General features: G+C 46.9%; 1 long non-coding RNA gene across 1 annotated transcript in view; it reads right to left on the bottom strand.

Moving 5' to 3' along the window:
* Positions 1–1,670: 1,670 nt before the first annotated feature.
* LOC129621012 (uncharacterized) overlaps positions 1,671–6,003 on the bottom strand; it is a 33,575-nt gene continuing 29,242 nt past the window's right edge. Inside the window, exon 3 of the long non-coding RNA XR_008698986.1 lies at positions 1,671–1,789. This is a non-coding gene — a long non-coding RNA (uncharacterized LOC129621012). The remainder of the gene's footprint in view (positions 1,790–6,003) is intronic.

Below are 6,003 nucleotides of genomic sequence, written 5' to 3'. Positions count from 1 at the left end.
AAAAATAAAGTAGTATAAAATGGGGGTGGTCTTGTGGGACTGAGACCTTAAACTGTGAGGTCTATGCTAACTCTAGATAGCTAGCATCAGAACTAAATTGAAGTTTGGACCTGCAGTTGGTATCTAAGAATGGTTTGTTGTTGGTGTGGGAAAGTGACATGTATTTGGTATCCGAGAAAAAAACCACACATGCGGTGTCAGAAGTGATTTCAGAAAACATGACATCTATATCCATAGAATGGAATACTATTCATATGCACTACTTATATGGCACATGCTACAGCATGGATTAATCTTAAAAACATTATATTCTAGATCATCACAGAGCACCAGGCTAGGGCCCCTATGTTATACAGTAACTTCTCACCAGTTATCTATTTTACACGTGGTAGTGTATGCTACTTTCTATACTAGTCTATGCTACTTTCTCCATTCATCCCACTCAGGGAGGTGAGGGGGGCTCAAGAGGGAAGTGACATATATATAATTACAGCTAATATATATAGCTGTTTATATATTATATATAATGTATATATTATATAGCTGTATATAATAAAACATATATAATTATAGCTAATTTGCTTTGTTATACAGCAGAAACCATCACAAAACTGTAAAGCAATTTTCCTCCAAATAACAAAAACATTCAGTTCAGTTCAGTTCAGTCGCTCAGTCGTGTCCGACTCTTTGCGACCCCATGAGTCACAGCATGCCAGGCCTCCCTGTCCATCACCAACTCCCGGAGTTCACCCAGACTCACGTCCATCGAGTCAGTGATGCCATCCAGCCATCTCATCCTCTGTCGTCCCCTTCTCCTCCTGCCCCCAATCCCTCCCAGCATCAGAGTCTTTTCCAATGAGTCAACTCTTTGCATGAGGTAGCCAAAGTACTAGAGTTTCAGCTTTAGCATCATTCCTTCCAAAGAAATCCCAGGGCTGAAAACATTATGCTAAGTAAAAGAATTCAGGTAGAACAGGTCACATAGTGTGTGATTCCATTCAGATGAAATGTCAAGAATAAGTAAATTCATAGAGACAGAAAGTAGATAACTGGTCGTCAGGGACTGGTGGTATAGGGGGATGGGATGATTGTTAATAGGTACAGATTTCTTTTGGGGGTGATAAAATATTCTGTAATTAAATAGTGGTCATGATTGTATAATTCTGTGACTATATTGAAAACCACTGAACTGTATACTCCAAGAAGGTGAACTTTATGGTGTGTGAATTATATCTCAACAGAGCTGTTATTTAAAAATGTAAAAGGACTCAAGTCCAACTCTTTGTGACCCCATGGACTATACAGTCCAGGGAATTCTCCAGGACAGAATTCTGGAGTGGGTAGCCTTTCCCTTCTCCAGGGGATCTTCCCAACCCAGGCATCAAACCCGGGTCTCCCGAATTGCGGGTGGATTCTTTACCAGCTGAGCCACCAGGGAAGTCCAAGGGCCATAAAAAAGCAGGCCAAGAGCTGAATCTGACCTGCAGACTGCAGATTCCTTTTTAGATGACAAAACTTTTTTTGAAACATATGAAAGAATAACTTGTATTTCTGGTCTTAGTCTGACCTGTGTAAATGTAAGCGATGTTCCTGATCTAATATCTAATCTATTTTTAAACTTACTTGATTTTTTTCAAAATGTCTTCTTCATTCTCTCCTCCCAAGGTTCTGTCCTCTCTTTAGTGTTTCCCTCTAAAGCCGATAGTTGGTCCTTCCCTACCCATTGTTTCATCTGGTTCCATATCAATGGGGGGAGAAGCGAAGTGGGGAGAGGTCCTGGATCAGATATCTAAACGACAAGCAGATTTTTCACACTGTGGAGATTCAAGAGCATCAGTCCTCTGTATTTTATGGAATGCTGTAATTACAGCGATGATGGGAACAGACTGAGGGTGCTCATGCGTGCTGATGGTGGGGGGAGCGTGTTGATGGTGCTGGTGGCAGGGGAGGACAGGGTTCTGATGCAGATAACAACAGTCCATAATGGGATGATTACCAGATAGGAGATGTTTTGAGAAGAGCCCCTTTTTTTTCCAGGCAATTCTGCTATTTTCTCTTATTCTTTAGTTGGCCTGGAAAATGAGTCTTTGCCAGGGTCTGGGCAAGTAGGAGTCTGCAGTAATATTTAGAGTTCTATTTTGTGATTTTATGGAACTGCTGAAAAGGTCAAGAACATTTCTTTAAATGTCAATGGCCTGAGGGTCCAATTACCCAGGGGAGGACATTCTTGGAAGAGATGCTTTGTGAATCTAGCAGAATGGTGTGGGAGGAGCTCAGTATGGAGGGATCCACGGAATGGCCCCAGGCTTCCCAGGGAGAGGGTCCTGGGAAGAGAAGCAGAGGAGGATGGGCTCTTGCAGAAGCTGCTGCTGCTTCCCCCTCATGGACAGGGAAGCCCAGCTGGGCTGCCTTTTCTAAGCAGAGCTCACTACTCTCTCTGCTCCTCTTGTACTCCTGGGTCTACAGTGCCTACTCATTGGAAAAGACCCTGATGCTGGGCAAGACTGAAGGCAAAAGGAGAAGGGGACAGCGGAGGGTGAGATGATGAGATAGCATCACCAACACAATGGACGTGAATCTGAGCAAACTCCATGAGATAGTGGAGGACAGAGAAGCCTGGTGGGCTATAGTCCATGGGTCACAAAGAGTCGGACACGACTTAGTGACTGAAGAACAGCAACAACTGTGTCTACTGGAGCTTGAGGAGCACCCTCCTCCCAAATTCCAAACTGTAGAGATCTGTGGGACTGACCTAAGAAAGGCCACGTGTTCAAATCCCCGAACAAGTGTTTTCAAACTTTTAGTGAACATAGGTCTCTCCTGGAGCATGTATTGCAAACGCAGAGTCCTGAGCCCCACATGGACTCAGAGATCTTACAATGAGTAGTATCACTATTTTATAATGAGACAGGAAGATATTTTTGTGGGAGTTGGCAGCTTGCTAAAATGCATATTCCCAGGCCCCCAACTCCATTGAGTCAATTCCCAGAGAAAGGGGGTTCCTGGAGGGAGGGGATGGGACACCAAAATTTGCATTTTAGTAACTTCCTCCAAGGATTTTGAAGCTGTTGCTGCTGCTGCTAAGTCCCTTCAATCGTGTCCGACTCTGTGCAACCCCATAGACGGCAGCCCACCAGGCTCCCCCGTCCCTGGGATTCTCCAGGCAAGAACACTGGAGTGGGTTGCCATTTCCTTCTCCAATGCATGAAAGTGAAAAGTGAAAGGGAAGTCGTTCAGTCGTGTCTGACTCTTCCTGACCCCATGGACTGCAGCCTACCAGGCTCCTCCATCCATGGGATTTTCCAGGCAAGAGTACTGGAGTGGGGTGCCATTGATCTCCCTCTAAGAACCATGCATTTGACCTAAGGATGTTCTGACCCCTCTGAATCTCTCCTTCGGAAAACTGTGTCTGTTGAAATACAGAGTGGGCAGTAAGATAACAGAGCTATGAAATCAGAAAGATCTGAGGTTGAAAGCTGGCCCTCCCACATTCCATATGACCTTGGGCAAGTTACTCAACCCTTGAGCCTCTATTCCTCCATCTGTAAAACAGAGATATTAATGCCCACTTCTAGGGGTCATGGAAAGTATTCACGGAAATCATGAAGGCGAAGAGGTTATCCCAGAGCCTTGTACATGGTGAGTGCCCTGTAAATACAGCTCAATTACTATTATTAGGCATCTGGGAGGCTTCAGGTAGGGCTTCTGGTCCCGGCCATCTGTTTCCTCTGCACACAGGGCCAGCAGTGTGTGGGTGCATGTGTGTGCTCACGTCTTTGATCCTCCTAGCTGTACCCCACCCACCCATCACTTCTATGCCTACCATCCAGAAGCTCAAGGATGCTGCCCCAAAGAAGAGGGGGTGATGTGCTTTGCCAATACCCCATACCTGGTCAGGGCCAGCTCCTCAGAAGCTGCAGCCAGTGTTGATGCACAAGGCTGCTTTGAACACAGAAGCAGACCATGGTCCCATGGGACCCTGTGTTCAAGGTTTTCTCTGTGGCCTGAAGCAGATGTAAGAGACACGGGTCAGGAAGATCCTCTGGAGAAGGGCACGGCAACCCACTCTATTCTTGCCTGGAGAATCCCATGGACAGAGGAGTGTAACACGCTACGGTCCATAGGTTTGCAAAGAGTTGGACCTGACTGAAGCAACTTGGCGTGCTCACCCACTGTGGCCTGAAACATTTGGAAGTTGAAGCTTACTCTGGACAGAGGTGTGAGGCCACTGGCAGGCCTCAGAGCTCTGAGGCCACTGGCAGGCCTGAGAGCTATCAGCTTGGCTTTGGCCTTCTCTCAGCAAACAAGGTGCTCCCCAGGGTTGGCCTGAAAGGATGTGTGTGGACTCAGCTAGGGAAGTGGATTGAAGTTCCCTCCCCTAGCCTGCTTCCAGGAGCCTGGAACTGGAAGATAATTCTACCAGCCTTACCACCAGCCACAAATTGCTCCAACTCTGGTACAGTGGTCCTGCTGCTTAAAAAATGAGCTGAGAAGACTCTACACCTTGGCATGGCTTTTCTTCAGGCTACCACTTATTAAGTGCCTACTTGGTTCCCAGAGCCTACATCCACTACCTCTTATAACCTGTACCATAACCCCGTTGATTAGGTACTATTATCTTCTTCATTTTAAAGGTGAGAAATCAGGACCTCATGGAAATTAAGATCTAATAGGTAGGGAATTCCCTGGTGGTCTAGTGGTTAGTATTCCGCCTTTCTACCACAGGGACCCAGATTCATTCCCTGGTCAGAAAACTAGGATCCCACAAGCCATGCGGCACTGCCAAAAAAAAAGATCCAATAGGTAGTAACACTTAATTCAAAATCAGGTCTGCTGCTGCTGCTGCTAAGTCGCTTCAGTCGTGTCTGACTCTGTGCAACCCCGTAGACGGAAGCCCACCAGGCTTCCCCGTCCCTGGGATTCTCCAGGCAAGAACACTGGAGTGGGTTGCCATCTCCTTCTCCAATGCATGAAAGTGAAAAGTGAAAGGGAAGTTGTTCAGTCGTGTCTGACTCTTAGCGACGCCATGGACTGCAGCCTACCAGGCTCCTCCATCCATGGGATTTTCCAGGCAAGAGTACTGGAGTGGGGTGCCATTGCCGTCTCTGAAACTCAGGTATAGCAAACTTCAAATCCCAGGCTTTTATCTTCGAATTTTATCCCAACTGCTGGTGGCTCAGTTGGTAAAGAATCTGCCGGCAATGCAGAAGACCCAGTTTCAATCCCTGGGTTGGGAAGATCCCCTGGAGAAGGGACTGGCAGCTCACTTCAGTATTCCTGCCTGGAGAATTTCATGGACCATGGGGTCACAAACTGTGTGGGGTCAGACACAACTGAGCAACTAAGCAACTACTGAGCAATGACTTTCACTTTCACTTTCAAGTAAAGCTGACTAAGACGAGAGGATGCCAGGGCAAGATGGCAGGTGTGGGGCACCAGGGCCAACATGTGGGGTGACAGGTGAGAGCAGTCCATGAGGCAGGTTGACAAGTTAGGAGTTGTAAAGGAGGGAAGGGAATACATCCAGCTTGTCTGTGGCCCTAACAAACCAGAGCTGGTGAGAGTAATATTCACAAAACTTCTATAATAGGAACTGCAAATATATTCCACAGGCCTGCTAGTGACAGGGCAGGTGAAGTAGGTACCTACTCTCCATTCCTCCTCTCAGTGTCTGGGCAGAGCCCCACCTCTTCCAGTAAATTGCTCCTTCTCCCTTTCCACCATAGGGTTCCCATGGGAGCTGCCATTTTGTTACTTGGTCCACTGGCCATAGCTGAGAGCTCCAGAGGCAGGAACACCCAAGCTGAGCCAGTCTGACGTCTTTTCTGGGACTTTTTGAACTGGTACTGAGATAAAGACCTCATCTCTTTCAAGGAGGTAAGGCTGTTAGGGATGAAGCTCAGGAGGTGTAGGAAGTTGATCTATAGTCAGATCGGAGCAGAGACAGGAATGCAGATGTAAGGCCCCCGATTCCTGGCAGCATTCAAGACTTGAGCTCAATGT

This window comes from Bubalus kerabau, chromosome 10 (assembly GCF_029407905.1).
Source record: "Bubalus kerabau isolate K-KA32 ecotype Philippines breed swamp buffalo chromosome 10, PCC_UOA_SB_1v2, whole genome shotgun sequence".
In the NCBI taxonomy this organism is placed as follows: Eukaryota; Metazoa; Chordata; class Mammalia; order Artiodactyla; family Bovidae; genus Bubalus; species Bubalus kerabau.
Note: the sequence above shows the minus strand (reverse complement) of the source record. Positions and strands in the feature narration are given on the sequence as shown.